Source organism: Rhinatrema bivittatum, chromosome 5 (genome assembly GCF_901001135.1).
Source record: "Rhinatrema bivittatum chromosome 5, aRhiBiv1.1, whole genome shotgun sequence".
In the NCBI taxonomy this organism is placed as follows: Eukaryota; Metazoa; Chordata; class Amphibia; order Gymnophiona; family Rhinatrematidae; genus Rhinatrema; species Rhinatrema bivittatum.
Genome location: NC_042619.1, coordinates 338,741,825 through 338,758,355, shown reverse-complemented (window position 1 = coordinate 338,758,355; position 16,531 = coordinate 338,741,825). Strand labels below are relative to the sequence as shown.

Here is a 16,531-nt window from a genome sequence, read left to right as displayed (position 1 = left end):
GTGGGAGTTGCTTCATGAGCCTTCTTGGTCATCTCTAACCTCACTAGAACTTCTCCTAATACCTCACCATGCGAAGACCCTAACACAAAATGTAACCAGCTTGCCCAATGTTTCCACAACAAGATTGCCACTCTCACCTCCCGCTTTCCGCCTTCTCCTTCTCCTACCAAATTCACCCCTAAAAGCACAGACACCAAAATGAATTCCTTTGAAAGCACCACCTCCTCCGAAATCTCTGCAATACTCAAGAAAATGCGACCAGCCACACACCCCTCTGACATGATCCCCTCCAAAATGCTTTTGACAATCCCAGACAGCATCTCCCAACCACTAGCTGATATAATCAACACCTCCATATCCACTGGAGATGTTCCTTACCAGCTCAAATTAGCCATAGTAAAACCTATCCTTAAGAAGCTGAAACTTGACCTTGCCGACTTATCCAACTACCGCCCTTTCTCCAACCTGCCCTTTGTCGCTAAAATCCTTGAAAAAACACGCAACTGTCAAACTACCTACATCAGCACCAGATACTCTATCCATCACAACACGGCTTTAGAAAGCACTTTAGTACTGAAACTCTACTGCTCTCCCTCGCTGACTTCGTCATCAGAGGCTTTGACAAAGGTCACACCTTCATTCTAGCTCTATTAGACATCTCCGCAGCCTTCGACACTATCAACCATTCTATATTACTCGACAGGCTAGCTGATATCGGCATCTCTGGGACCCCACTTCGCTGGTTCAAATCTTACATCAGTGACAGACACTTAAAGGTAAAAATTGAAAATCACGAATCCGAGCCAATCAATATCACAAGGGGCGTCCCCCAAGGCTCCTCCTTATCATCCACACTCTTCAACATATACCTCCTCCTTCTCTGCCACCTACTCTCAAATCTTGATCTCCCACACTTCGTCTACGCAGACGATGTGCAAGTTCTTATACCCATCACTGACTCCATTTCCAACGCCCTAAAAAGATGGGAAAGTGCCCTCTCCTCCATCAACAATCTACTTACCCAACTGAACCTAGCCCTAAATGCTAACAAAACTGAACTTATGATCATTACACCCCAAGACATCAATCCCCTACTCAACTCTACAGCCAGTTCTCCCACCGCCCACTCCAGATTCTCACATACAGTAAGAGACCTAGGTGTCATACTCGACCCTCATTTTAGCTTACAGAAATTTATCTCCTCCACTATCAAGGACTGCTACCATAAATTACACACTCTCAAAAAACTTAAACCTATCCTGTACCTCAGCGACTTCAGAACGGTCCTACAAGCCCATATCTTATCGAAAATAGACTACTCAAACACGCTACTCCTAGGTCTCCCGAAGAACAGCCTTGCCCCCCCTGCAACTGCTACAAAACTCAGCTGCACGAATATTAACAGGCACGCGCAGAAAAGAGCACATCACACCTATCCTCAAACAATTCCATTGGCTTCCTATCACAGCTAGAATTCAATTTAAAACCCTCACCCTTATACACAAAGCCATCCACCACCCAGACATGCACTGGTTCTCAGACTTCCTACACACCCGTTCCTCGTCCAGACATACCAGCAACCATACAAACACCTTCCCCCAAACTCTTCCATCTAACAGCCACCAAACAACGAGCCCTCTCCCTTGCTGGACCCTCCTTATGGAACTCAATGCCCACCCAGCTACGCCTTGAGACCTGCACCAAGAAATTCAGACAGAACCTCAAGACATGGCTGTTCACACGAGCCTACGCATGAGCCCCTATCTCTATTGTCACCCCTATTCTACCTCCCCCCCCCCCCCCGCCTTCACCCCTCTCCTCGCCCTCTAGGTCTTTTACCCTTAAACTCCTCCTTTCATATCCCCCCAGCACTATTTATGTATATTATCTATACCTTTGTATTTAACCATGTACTGCATTTAATGATTGTACTGTAAATATCCCTTGTTTCACAGATGCCCCATGTATTGCATTTAATGATTGCACTGTATTGCATAATTGTACCTTTCCTAGCGTGTAGCAGACGGACTCAAAACAAGTGGGGTATAGTGTGCTCGTGCTAGCAGTTGGAGACGGATTTGACGTCAGCACGGGTACATATATCCCCACAGGAAGTGCAGCAACTCAGTAATTTCCGTCTCCAAAGCAGTTTGGAGCTACCTCACGCTCGCTGAGCGTGTTTCCAAATTCTACACAACTAAATTCATAGAAGAAACCTACCTGAAGACGAGCCCCGCACTCCTGCGGTGATACCAGTCGGTCCCTCCCACAGTTGAGTTTCCCGAGGTGATTTCCGTGGTCCCTCGGAGGTAAGGGCCTCGGTCCGGTGGCCGGCTCGCGGCAGGGACCTAGCCCCTGAGTGAGAAGGGCTCTGGCGCGGCATAGAGGCAGCCTTGGTCCCGGCGTGGACTTGGCCCCCGAGCGAGACGAGTTCGGGCGCGGCCTAGAGGCAGCGGGTGCACTTCCTCGAGCGTGGCGGTGACGATACTCACCCTCTCCCCCCACAGCTGGAGACCGCCCGGGTTGCAACCGGGAAGCGCCGAAGACAAGGTAAGGCGTACATCTTTACTTGTTGGTCTCCGAGGAAGCGAGGATTCGCAGAGTCTGCCTAGGTGGCAAATCCGCCACTGAGGTCGCCATTTTCCTGCCTGGTTTGTCTCCCCGCTGTTAGGTGCACGCTGTTAGGCGCACGCTGTTAGGCGCACACTGTGCTGTTAGGCGCACGCTGTTACATCCATTCCCAGGCACACATGGAGCGTAAGAGAGCCCATGCGTCAGCGGAGCCGGTCCCTCCAGCATCAGGCATGAGCCTCTGCTCGGCATGCAACCTCGGAGCCACACAGAGCGAGGAAGTAGACTCCCTATGTGCCCAATGTGAAGAGGCTCTGGGAGTTCCAGGCCAGGGCCGGTCACAGCCCAGTGTACTTGCCAGTTCCTCAGGGAACACCCCGGGCCTAGCAGGCAGCAGTGAGCAGCCGGGAGCCCCAAGGGACCTGGTATCCCTCAGACCGGATCCCGCTTCGCTCTCCTGGGTGGAATTATTTAAGGGGATTTATGCCTTTGTCACAATGCAGGCTGCTCCCTGAGCGGGTCCATACGTACCGGATGACCCGGCCCCTGGACCCTCAAGGCCTAGGCGCGGCCACGCGCCACCCGGAACCCCCACTGATGGGGATTCAGATTGCCCTGAGGAAGACGACGAGTCCCCCGAGGAGGGAGAACTGCCCTCGGGGGTTGAACCATATCGGACCATGAGGCGCTTCTTTTTGAAAGGGGATCTTCCAGGCCTGATCGCTCAATGCCTGTCGGAGCTGGCTATTCCGGGCCACGATGCCCCTGAAGAACCTAGAATGAACCCCCTGTTGGAGGGCCTGCGCCAAACGTCTCACCATTTTCCCCTCCTGCAAGTAGCTCAGCAGTTAATCGATCTGGAATGGAATATGCCGGAGGCCTCATTCAAAGGGGGTCTGGCCTTAGCTGGCATGTACCCTTTAGACCCGGCAACCAGGGACAAGCTGGCGTGCCCCCAGGTAGACGACATAGTTAGCGCAATTGTGAAGCGCACCACCATTCCGGTGGAGGGGGGGACGGCCCTCAAGGATACACATGACCGGCGCTTGGACACCATTCTGAAACAAGCCTTTGAGGTGGCAGCCATGTCCCTACGAATTGCGACTTGCTGCACCGTGGTGACACGTTCCTGTTTATCACAGGCTAGGAGCAACACCCCAGGAGAAGAAATGGAATCGGCTCTCTCGTTCCTCACTGATGCAGCCTCCGACTTAGTACGTACGGCAGCCAAAGGAGTGTCATCCTCAGTGGCAGCCAGGAGACTGCTCTGGCTACGTAATTGGTCGGCCGACTCCTCCTCCAAAACACGCCTCACAAGAATGCCCTTTGAGGGATCCCTCCTGTTCGGCAGCGACCTTGAGAAACTGGCCAATAAATGGGGCGCCTCTCCATTACCCCGTCTACCAGAAGACCGGTCAAGGAGGAACCAGCGCCCCTTTCCTAGGCCACCCAGGGGTAGATCCTCTCAGCGCTTCAATCCTTACAGGACTCGCTATCAAGAACCTCGTTCTCAGACCAGGAACCAGACCTCTCAGCCTAGGCGCAACAAGAGGGGAACCGGCTTGGGTTCGGGTCCCGGCCGTACCCCACAATGACAATCAGCCGACCCATCCGGGGGTAGCAGCCATAGGGGGCAGACTATCCCTCTTCTACCAAAGGTGGGTCGAGATTACGTCGGATCAGTGGGTCCTCGCCATCATCCGAGAAGGGTATTACCTGGATTTTCTTCGACTCCCGCCGGACAGGTTTGTGGACTCTCCTTGTTCGCCCATCAAGAGGAAGGCCCTAGAAGTTACTTTGCGGAGGCTCCTGTCCCTAAAGGCCATAATCCCAGTGCCTGCGAGGGAGATGCATTCTGGGCATTATTTCATCGTGCCCAAGAAGGAGGGCACTTTCCGGCCCGTCCTGGACCTCAAGTCAGTCAACAGATACCTACGGGTCCCCAGCTTTCGCATGAAAACTCTGAGGTCTGTCAAGAATTCAGTACAGCCAGGGGAGTTTCTCACATCCCTAGATCTGTCGGAAGCCTACCTGCATATCCCAATCCATCGAGATCATCAGCGCTAGTTACGCTTCAAGGTCCTGGACCAACACTTCCAGTTCCGAGCTTTACCCTTTGGGTTAGCCACCGCGCCGCGGACCTTTACCAAGGTCATAGTAGTAGTGGCGGCATCCCTCAGGAAGGAGGGAATCCTCGTCCATCCCTACCTGGACGATTGGCTGATCCGGGCGAAGTCGCCAGAGGAGAGCCACCAGGCAACCAACAGTTATAGCTCTTCTGGAAAGCCTAGGATGGGTTGTAAACTTGAACAAGAGTTCCCTACAGCCTTCCCAGTCGCTGGAATACCTAGGAGTCCGATTCGACACCCAGGAAGACAAGGTCAGCCTGACCTCCAAGAGAAGATCAAAGCTCCGGAGTCGTCTGCAGGCCCTGCTGAGCGCCACCCGGTCCACAGCTTGGGATTACTTACAGGTCCTTGGCCTTATGGCATCCACTCTGGAGGTGATACCATGGGCACGGGCTCATATGAGACCACTACAACGCGCCCTCCTATCTCGGTGGAGCCCACGATCACAGAACTACACCACCCACCTACCTCTACCAGCCAGAGTGCGGAATCAGATACGGTGGTGGTTGCAGTCCGGCCACTTGAGCCGGGGGTCAAGAATGTCCTCCCCAACCTGGACCCTGCTCACTACGGATGCCAGCCTGAATGGATGGGGAGCGCATTGCGAAGAACTCACCGCCCAAGGGCGGTGGAACAGAGAAGAGTCAGGGTGGAACATAAACCGACTAGAGGCACGGGCAGTCAGGCTAGCGTGCCTGCGATTTGCCCACAGACTTCGCAACAGAGCGGTCAGAGTGATGTCAGACAACGCCACCACGGTGGCATACATCAACCGACAGAGCGGAACCAGAAGCCAACAGGTATTCCTAGAAATAGCCCCCCTGATGACTTGGGCGGAAGTAAATCTCCAGGACATCTCCGCAGTCCACATCGCCGGGAAGGACAACACCACGGCAGACTTCCTCAGCAGAGAAAGCCTAAATCCAGGGGAATGGCAGCTGTCGCCCACAGCTTTCCAGATGATCATGGATCAGTGGGGGACGCCGGGCATGGACCTACTAGCGGACAGGTCAAACGCTCAAGTTCCCAAATATTTCAGCCGCAGGCGGTATCCTCTATCCCAGGGGATCGATGCCCTGGTACAGCCATGGCCTCGGGAGATCCTACTATATGCCTTTCCTCCATGGCCTCTGCTGGGTGCCATTATACACAAGATCCAGCGGCAGAGAGGCCTAGTTTTTCTATTGGCCCCGGACTGGCCAAGAAGACCCTGGTACGCAGACATGAGAAGACTACTGGCAGGGAATCCACTTCCCCTGCCTCCACACAGGGACCTGCTGCGGCAAGGTCCCATCCTCCACGAGGATCCAGCTCAATTCTCTCTTATGGTCTGGCCCTTGAGAGGGCTAGACTGAAGAAAAGAGGATACCCTGGGCCGGTAATAGACACACTCCTACGAGCACGCAAGTTCTTCACATCCCTAACATATATAAGGATCTGGAGGGTATTTGTAGCCTGGTGCGAAATTCACGGCAACAATCCACATGCCGTTAAGATCCCTATCATTTTGGATTTCCTGCAAGATGGACTTCGGAAGGGTCTGTCCCTCAGTTCCATCAAAGTTCATGGCAGCGCTGTCCTGCTACGGTCCCCGGAGGGATGGCAACAGCATCGCCACACATCCAGACGTTTCACGTTTCCTGAAAGGAGTCAAACACATTCGTCCGCCACTGAAGTGGCCAGTGCCCCTGTGGAACCTCAACCTAGTGTTGGAATTTCTAGCAGGATCTGCCTTCAGGCCTCTTCGAGGCCTGTCTCTCCGTTTGTTGACCTTGAAGATGGTGTTCTTGCTGGCTGTGTGTTCAGCATGCTGTATCTCAGAGCTGCAAGCACTGTCCTGCCGTGATCCGTTTCTCAGAATCACTCCGGAGGCTATCCATCTTCGCACGGTTCCTTCCTTCTTACCCAAAGTAGTCTCACAATTTCACCTCAGCCAAACCATATCCTTGCCAACCACGGAGGGTTTGAAGAAGTCGGAAGAAGGTCGAATACTGCGCCATCTCGACATTGGCAGGTTGCTGTCCAGATACTTGGAAATCTCAGAAGCAGTTCGAAAGACGGACCACCTGTTCGTCCTTCACAGCGGGAAGAAGCAAGGGGAAGCGGCCTCTCGGCCAACCATCACCCGCTGGATCAAAGAAGTTATCAAGGCGGCCTACGTAGAGGCAGGAAAACCACCACCTCTACAGGTCAAGGCTCACTCTACCAGAGCGCAATCGACCTCTTGGGCAGAAACTAGGATGCTGTCGCCTGCGGAGATATGTAAAGCGGCGACGTGGTCCTCCCTCCATACCTTCTCCAGATTCTACCGTCTGGATGTCCAGGCCAGGGAGGACACGGCATTCGCGAGGGCTATGCTGAATGGACCTTGGGCAGCCTCCCGCCCAGTCCGGGAGTAGCTTTTGTACATCCCACTTGTTTTGAGTCCATCTGCTACACGCTAGGAAATGTTGAGATTACTTACCTGATAATCTCCTTTTCCTTAGTGTATGCAGATGGACTCAGCATCCCGCCCGGCTGCCGGCATACATGGGGATTCACCAAGTCATGGTAAGCCATGCTTTCTTATGATAGGGCATCCACCCTGCCGGGTGTCGATGCCTTCCGGTTGACAACACTGGCGGTCTCCAGATTCTATCAATCGGTCAGGGTAATCCTGTTCATTTAATTGATCGGTCAGTCACACATATATCCATAAAAGCTTTTGCAAGGAAGATTACTGAGTTGCTGCACTTCCTGTGGGGGTATATGTGCCCGTGCTGATGTCAGATCTGTCTCCAACTGCTAGCACGAGCACACTATACCCCACTTGTTTTGAGTCCATCTGCATACACTAAGGAAAAGGAGATTATCAGGTAAGTAATCTCAACAATGTATTACATTTAATGATTGTACTGTAAATATCCCTGGTTTCACTGACCGCCCCCCCCCCCCCCCCCACCTCCTAGTTCTATTATCAGTTTCATTGTAAAGCCCTGTTGGCTAATTTCTTGTTCCATGGAAACCGATGTGATGTTTTCTTAACGAATGTCTGTATACAAAAAACTTTAAATAAAATAAAAATAAAATAAAAATCTTGTCCGAGCACAATCATGGTCATATACTCAGTCTTTCCAGATATTTTTCTCTAAATATCTAAGTCTTCAAAATCCTCTATAATTCTGATTTTCCTAGCATTTAGCCAGATGGACTACATGCTAGGATGGAGACTGAGTAAGGCTGTAAAGCTGATGTCACCTTACATATACCCCTGCCGTGACCTCAGACCTCCAGTATTCTCAGTCTCCTATGGTGGTGGTTGTACTTTTTGGAAGAAGAAATTCTACATTTTAAATTGGAGAAAAATGAGCCCCGCTCTCCTGCAGTGATACCTAAAGATCCCTCCCCCAGTTGAGAATTCCTGAGGCATGTTACCTCGATTGCGCAGCCGGCAGCGGGAGGGCGCGCAGGAGGAGCCATTCTGGGTCCGGGGAGCAGTGGGGCTGGTCCGGCGGCTTCAACAGCGCGCTCCTGTAGTGCTCGGGGCTTTTCTCCCCGTTTGGCACGCCAGCATATCCGCGTGACTTCTCGCGCGATTCAGACCCAGACCACGCCCTCTGACGTCAGACGCCGGCAGAGGCACACTTTGCGCGGGAGAAGGGTTATTTAAAGAAGAGCAGTTCCCTTGCTCTCTGCTTCGGCCACAATTGTTCTTGGGAGCTATCTCTGAGGAATTTGTCTACTTTCTCTCTGCCACTGACCCGGTTTTGTTTTGGACTTCTCTGCCTGCTGCCTGCCCTATTGGATTCTGCTATTGGTTCCGGATTGCTTGCTGCCTGCCCCGACTCGGACTGTGTTTTGGACTTCTCTGCCTGTTGCCTGCCCTATTGGATTATCTGCTATTGGTTCCTGATTGTTTGCTGCCAGCCCGGACTCGGACTGTATCCTGCCTACCGGTGCACGCGCTACCTTCCTGAGTTCGGACTTCTACTCCACAAGGTAAGCGGGCTAAACTGTGGTTCCACTAATATCTGCCTGTCGAGCGTAACAGTTGGCCGAAGCCATGGAACCAGTTGATTTGACCGCTTTACAAGCCATCCCCGGAATGGCGAATAAGATCCAACAACAGCAGGGGGTCTTGGATCAAGTCACAGGCGTCCTGGATCGATTGGTCACACGTATGGATGCCTTAGCCCACCTGCCCACTGGACCAGCGCGGTGGTTACCCCTGCCCCAGTCAGGGTACCACCTCCGCCTCGCTTCAATGGAACTGCAGCCTTATGTCGAGGTTTTATCAACCAGTGTCTAATGCATTTCTCCTTACAACCTGCCTCGTTTCCCAATGATAAGACGAAGACTACTTTCCTCCTGTCCTTGCTAGAGGGTCCGGCCTTAGCATGGGCCTCCCCCTTGTGGGAACGAGATGATCCTCTCCTCAATTCTCTGGACCAGTTCCTGAAAGAATTTCGTCTGATCTTTGATGAGCCAGGACGTTCATCTTCTGCAGCGAATGACTTACTTCAGATAAAACAAGGCTCACGATCAGTCGGTGAATATGCCATCCATTTTCGCACCTTAGCCGCTGAACTTGCCTGGGGAGAGGAGAGTCTCACAGCCATCTTCCGTCAAGGCCTTGCGGAGAATATTAAGGACCAACTGGCTGGTAGGGATCCTCCTGAGACTTTGGAGGGTTTAATCCGACTGGCCATTCGATTGGACTTACGCTTTCAAGAAAGGACACGGGAGCGAGCCGCCACTCGGAGAAACTTTCGTTTGGCTCCTACATTTCAGCAACCTATGGTCGTTCCACAAACTGGCCAGGCGTCGGGAGATTCAGAAGAGCCGATGCAGATTGATAGATTTCGTCTGACTCCCGAGGAACGAAATCGGAGACGAGCAAGGAACCTCTGTTTATATTGTGCAGGAGCTGGGCATTTTCTTAACAAATGTCCTAATAAACCGGGAAACTCTCGGACCTAGGTCGGGTGGGAGAGGCCTCCCTGGGTTCCACCATTCCCTCTCCACAACTACTATTGCCCTCAACCATTGGCCTAAACAGCGAATTATTGCACTTCCAAGCCTTCATAGACTCAGGGGCGGCGGGTAACTTTATCCAGGGAGATCTGGTGCAGAGATATCTGATTCCGGTGGAATCATTACCTACTCCTCTATCGGTAACATCAGTGTCAGGGCAAGCTGTGGGAATGCATATCACCCATATTACCAAACCCTTGTTGCTTCGCATCGGTCTACTTCACCAGGAGAGCATCCAACTATTTGTACTTCCGTCATCCGTGAATCAGATAATACTGGGGTTACCATGGTTACGCATTCATCAGCCTCACTTTGATTGGGCCTCGCTACAGCTCGCGGCATGGAGCCCATTCTGTTTCCAACACTGTCTTACGAATCTTCCGGAGATTTCCCTGCAATCCATGCAACTCTTTAATGGAATTCCGCTTATAAAGATTTTCAGGACATTTTCAACAAGCAATACGCAGAGTCCTTGCCACCTCACCGAAAATATGATTGTGCCATTGAACTTCTGCCCGGGAAGACTCCACCCAAAGGACGTATTTACTCCCTATCGGAACCTGAATCAATGGCATTACGTCAGTATATTGCAGAGAACTTGGAGCGTGGCTTTATTCGACCTTCTACCTCCCCGGCCGGTACCGGGTTTTTTTTTTGTTAAAAAAAAGGATGGGTCTTTAAGACCTTGTATTGACTACCGTGGGCTTAATACTATCACCAGGAAGAATAAATACCCTATTCCTCTCATTTCGGAGTTATTCGACCGGATTAAAGGGGCACAAATCTTTACCAAATTGGATTTACGGGGAGCCTATAATCTGATACGAATCCGGGAGGGGGATGAATGGAAGACCGCGTTTAATACTCATGATGGCCATTATGAATATCGAGTAATGCCCTTCGGTCTTTGTAATGCCCCCGCGGTATTTCAGGATATGATTAATGACATCTTTCGGGACATCCTCTATTCGCATGTGATTGTGTATTTGGACGATATTTTGATCTTTTCCCAATCACTGCCTCAACATGTACTTCATGTGCGACAAGTCCTGCAACGCCTCCGGGACCATAAACTGTTCGCCAAGCTAGAGAAGTGTGTCTTTCACCAGCATCAGTTGCCGTTTCTCGGATATATTGTCTCCAACACAGGGTTATCTATGGATCCTGACAAACTCAATGCTATCCTTAACTGGCCTCAACCTGTGGGGTTGAGAGCCTTACAAAGGTTTTTGGCTTTTCCAACTACTACAGGCAGTTTATTCCCAATTTCTCCTCCTTAGTGGCACCACTTACAGCGCTCACTAAGAAAGGAGCCTCTACGCATAATTGGCCAGAAGAGGCGGTATTGGCCTTTCATCGTTTGAAGAAAGAGTTCACCAAAGATTTATGTCTCCGTCGACCGGATCCTGCGAGACCCTTTACCCTCGAAGTAGACGCCTCTGCAGTTGGAGTAGGGGCGGTTCTTCTCCAAAAATCCGCGGAGGATCAATGGGTGACGTGCATTCTTTTCCAAGAAATTTACACCTGCGGAACGGAATTACACCATCGGCGACCGAGAACTCTTGGCCATAAAATTAGCCTTTGAAGAGTGGTGCCACCTTTTGGAGGGAGCTCGCCATGTTGTCACGGTCTATACTGACCATAAAAATCTTGAATATTTGGCGACTGCCCAGCGTTTAAACCCACGACAAGCCCGGTGGGCACTTTTTTTTTAGCAGGTTCCATTTTCTTGTCCGTTTCCGTCCGGTGCCAAAGAATGTCCGAGCGGACGCTCTCTCCCGTAGCTTTGACTTTATTGATGCTCCGGATCCTCCTCGCTACCTCATCGATCCCGCTCACATCCAGTTGGCTGCCACCTTCACTGTATCCATGGGGAAAATAGTCGTTACCAAGCGGTTGCGCTCAAAGGTTCTTCGGTGGTCTCACTCTGCGCACCTGGCGGGTCACCCTGGGATTGCTCGTACCAAGGAACTTCTCTCTCGACATTATTGGTGGCCTACGTGGGAGAGGGACGTTAAGAATTTTGTGGACTCCTGTCCTGTCTGTGCGGCTCAGAAGACACCCCGGCGGAAACCTCTCAGATTGTTGCACCCGCTTCCTCCTCCTTCGGCTCCGTGGTCCCATATTGCCACTGACTTTATCACAGATCTTCCGTCCTCCGCTAGCCATACTGTCATTTGGGTGGTGGTGGATCGTTTTTCCCGGATGGCGCATTTCATTCCTCTTCCTGGGTTACCATCTGCTCCTGAACTAGCCCGTCTTTTTTTTGCACCATGTCTTTCGTCTCCATGGACTTCCTCTTAGTATTGTTTCCGACAGGGGTGTCCAGTTCACTGCACAGTTTTGGACTCATCTTTGTAAACTTCTTCGGGTGAAGCTTGATTTTTCGTCTGCCTATCATCCTCAGTCCAACGGCCTTACGGAGCGAACGAACCAATCGGTGAAGACGTTTCTTCGTGCCTACGTAAATCAACGCCAGGATGATTGGGCTTCTCTGTTGGTCTGGGCTGAGATTTCCCACAACAATCTGGTCCATCAGGCCACCGGCAGTTCTCCCTTCTTCTTGGTCTATGGCAGGCATCCGAACTTTCCTTTTGCCTGTTCGCACTTCTTCCAATTGTCCTGCGGTCAACGCCACGGTCGCCTCCATGTCCCGTTTATGGGCTGAGACACATGCCTTGTTGCTCAAACACGCCGCGGTCATGAAGCGCCAAGCGGACAAAAAGAGGAGTTCGGCCCCTGATCTTCGTTGTGGGGATCTCGTCTGGTTAAGCACTCGTCACCTTCGCTTACGCTTACCCTCTGCTAAATTTGCTCCTCGTTTCATTGGACCCTTCCCCGTTCAATGCCGGATCACTCCAGTCACCTATCGGCTATGTCTGCCGTCCTCCTTGCGAATTCATAACGCATTCCACGTCTCCCTACTGAAGCCTGCCGTCCTGTCTTGGCCTCAACGGCCGCGGAGGACCACTTTTCCCGTTCTTCCAGATGATGATCATTACGAAGTACAATATATCCTAGATTCCAGACGTGTGAGAGGGCGGCTCCAATACCTCATTTCTTGGAAACATTTTGGCCCCGAAGAGAATAGTTGGGAGCCGCCTTGTAATATACGGGCTCCTCGATTGCTTCGGGCCTTTCATCGTCGCTTTCCCTCCAAGCCTGGTCCGCGGGGGAGGGGGCCTTGCGGGGGGGGGGGGGGGTTTACTGTTACCTCTATCGCGCAGCCGGCAGCGGGAGGGCGTGCAGGAGGAGCAGTGGGGCTGGTCCGGCGGCTTCAACAGCGCGCTCCTGTAGTGCTCGGGGCTTTTCTCCCCGTTTGGCACGCCAGCATATCCGTGCGACGAGGAGCGCGACTTCTCGCGCGATTCAGACCCAGACCACGCCCCCTGACGTCAGACGCCGGCAGAGGCACACTTTGCGTGGGAGAAGGGTTATTTAAAGAAGAGCTCTCTGCTTCGGCCACGATTGTTCTTGGGAGCTATCGCTGAGGAATTTGTCTACTTTCTCTCTGCCACTGACCCGGTTTTGTTTTGGACTTCTCTGCCTGCTGCCTGCCCTATTGGATTCTGCTATTGGTTCCGGATTGCTTGCTGCCTGCCCCGACTCGGACTGTGTTTTGGACTTCTCTGCCTGCTGCCTGCCCTATTGGATTATCTGCTGTTGGTTCCGGATTGCTTGCTGCCTGCCCCGACTCGGACTGTGTTTTGGATTTCTCTGCCTGCTGTCTGCCCTATTGGATTATCTGCTATTGGTTCCTGATTGTTTGCTGCCAGCCCGGACTCGGACTGTATCCTGGATTATCCTGTCTGCTGCCTGCCCCGACTCGGACTGCCTACCGGTGCACGCGCTACCTTCCTGAGTTCGGACTTCTACTCCACAAGGTAAGCGGCCTAAACTGTGGTTCCACTAATATCTGCCTGTCGAGCGTAACAAGGCAATTTTCGAGTTCCCTCAGAGGTGTCCCGGCATGGACTTTGCTGCTTAGGCAGCGGGTGCAGGAAGCCAAGCGTGGCTATGACAGCCAAAGCTCTCTCCCCCCACAGCTGGAGATTGTCTCTGTGCTTGGCTAGTAAGCGCTGAGCCCAGTTAAGTTTAAAAAAAAAAAAAAAAAAAAAGGAAGAAGATTTACTTTCTGATTCAGAGATGATCAGAGGGATTTTTGGTAGGAGTTCCCCCTGGTCTCCATGCTTGACACGCCGTACTGATGTTATTCCCTCTCCCGTTCGGGTAAGGGAAATTAGGCTTCTGAGTGGGTTGAGCAGCCCCAGTGGGCTAGACTCTACTATAGGCTTGGTTGGCACACTGCATGGTAGGCCACGGTGGCGCTATCATGTGCGTGTTTTTTCTGTGCGTGTCCTTCATAGCACGTAAGAGCACATAGTGTGTTGGCTCTGCACACGCACTATGTGAGTAATGCACACGTCACTATTCGCATAGCTTTGAAAGCGCGCGATACAGGTAGAGCTGTGTGCATCTCACTGTGCCTAGATACTTGAAATTTGTGTGCATAAATTCTAAGCATGAGCCAACTGAATGCACGGCTACTGCTGGCAACCAAGAAACCTAAGCGCCTTGCTCTCTGCATTGCTTGTCATATTAGGACTTTACAGCCTGACCTGGATGCCAACTTATGTCAACACTGTGAGGAAGCCCAAGGACAGTTGTCCTTCTCGGACTTTGCTAAGCCAGGCTCCTCCCATTCAGATGATGGGTTGGTCACAGTCTTAACTGGTAGTATGTCAGATCTGAGTACACCCTTGACTGGGTCATCCGTGGGAGAGGGAAATTCAGCTGGACCCATCCCCAGTACCTCCTGGACTAGGCATGGACCTGGCTGCCTTTTCTTGGGTGGAGCTTTTCCAGGGGCTTTCAAGCCTTTGTACAGGTGTGGTCTGCCTCGCTGGCCCCTGTCTGGATGGGAACCTCAGCCGGTGACCCCCTCCTTTTCCCATTCCTACTGGCACACCCTGAGGCATGCCTCTCCTTACCAAGGGTATCCCTGGTAGGGACCTGGATAGCACGGATGAGGATCCAGATTCCTTGGAAAATGGGGAAATCCCCCCCCCCCTCGGGTTGGGACCGTATCGGAACATGTTCTTTCACAAAGACGAATTGCCGGCCCTTGTTTCGCAGACCTTGAATATGCTGGAAGTTCCTGGGGCAGATTCCATGGACAAACCAAAGAAGAATTACATTTTGATTTCCCTGCAGAAAGCTTTGTGCTACTTTCCAGTGATGGACACCATCCAGGAGTTGATTGATCTGGAATGGGATGCCCCAGAAGCAAGTTTTAAAGGGGGCCGAGTGTTGAATGTTTGTGTTTCCCTAAAGTGGCACTGGTCTGTGCCATCTCTAACTGAGCAATTATCCCAGTGGAGGAAGGAGCAACCTTAAAGGATGTGCATGATAGATGTATTGAGTCTATCCTTAAACAAGCCTTTGATGCAGTAGCAATGACCTTACAGATTGCTTCTTGTTGCGCTCTGGTGACTTGTTTGTGTCTACTTCTCTCTCAGGAGATGGATGACTCGGGTGTGAATTCCAGAGCGTTTATGGAACCCATGGCTGCCTTTTAAGCAGACACTAGCTCCGATTTAGTCCGTACTTCAGCCAGAGGAGTGGCCTCAGTGGTAGCAGTCAGACAGCTATGGCTGCGGAATTGGTTAGCCAATGCAGCCTCCAAAGCTAATCTACTAAGATGCCTTTTAAATTATCATTCCTATTTGGGAACGAGCTGGAAAAGCTGGCCAATACATGGGGCGAATCTCCAGTTCCCCGGTTACCGGAAGATAAGAGGAAGCAGTTATAGTGCCCCTCACCTATGAGGGGTCATACCAGGGGCTCCCAGCATTTTCGTCCCTACAGAAATTCGACATTTCAGAGGTCTCAGCTCCTTGGGAGGACTCAGTCCTTTCGTATTCAGCAGCCCAAGTGAGAGGCAGGTTTGGGTTCAGGCTCATCCTGAACCCCCTAGTGAAATTTTACTGACCCACCTTCGGGACAAGGAGCTGGGGGTGTTGTCTCTCTTCCTCCCCCCCCCCCCCCCCCCCCCCAGTGGCGGGTCTAGATCACTTCAGACAAATGGGTACTGGATGTCATATGAGAAGGCTATGCGCTGGAATTCCACAGCAATTTCAGAGCAGATTTTCTAAGCAGGGAGAGTCTGGATCCAGGAGAGTGAGGGTTGTTCACTAAAGTGTTTCAACTGATAATAGATCGCTGGGGCTTCCCATCAGTCGACCTGCTGGCCGCATCTCACAATACGAAGGTTCCTCTCTTCTTTAGTTGCAGAAGAGATCTGAGTCCCTGGGAATCAATGCTCTCGTCCAGATCTGGCCGGAAGACTAGTTGCTATACGCCTTTCCTCCATGGCCCCTGCTGGGCAGGGTCCTTTCACAAAATCGAACACCACAGGGGACTAATCCTACTAGTAGCTCCAGATTGGCCCAGTTTTCCATGGTATGTGGACATGTAGAGACTCCTAGTGTAGAACCCCCTGCGTCTCCCACCGCATAGGGACCTATTGGGCAGGGACCAGACCTTCACGAGGATCTGACTGAATTCTGTTTAAAGTCTGGCCCTTGAAAGGGCTTGCCTGATGAAGCGGGGATATTCTGCGGCAGTAATTGTCACCTTACTCCATGCTCGAAAGTTCTCTATGTCTCCAGACAAATAATCTCCAGACCGGCACATGTGCCGGTCTGGAGATTATTTGAGGCCTGTTGCGAAGAACGCGGTGTCCTCCCTCGGACGGTTAAAATCACGTATTCTGGAACTTTTGCAGGATGGCCTGTATAAAGGTTTGACTTGTTCTT

General features: G+C 51.8%; 1 protein-coding gene across 1 annotated transcript in view; it reads left to right on the top strand.

Moving 5' to 3' along the window:
- Positions 1–16,531, top strand: part of SNRNP200 (small nuclear ribonucleoprotein U5 subunit 200) — a 915,618-nt gene that overhangs the window by 160,338 nt on the left and 738,749 nt on the right. The window lies entirely within an intron of this gene.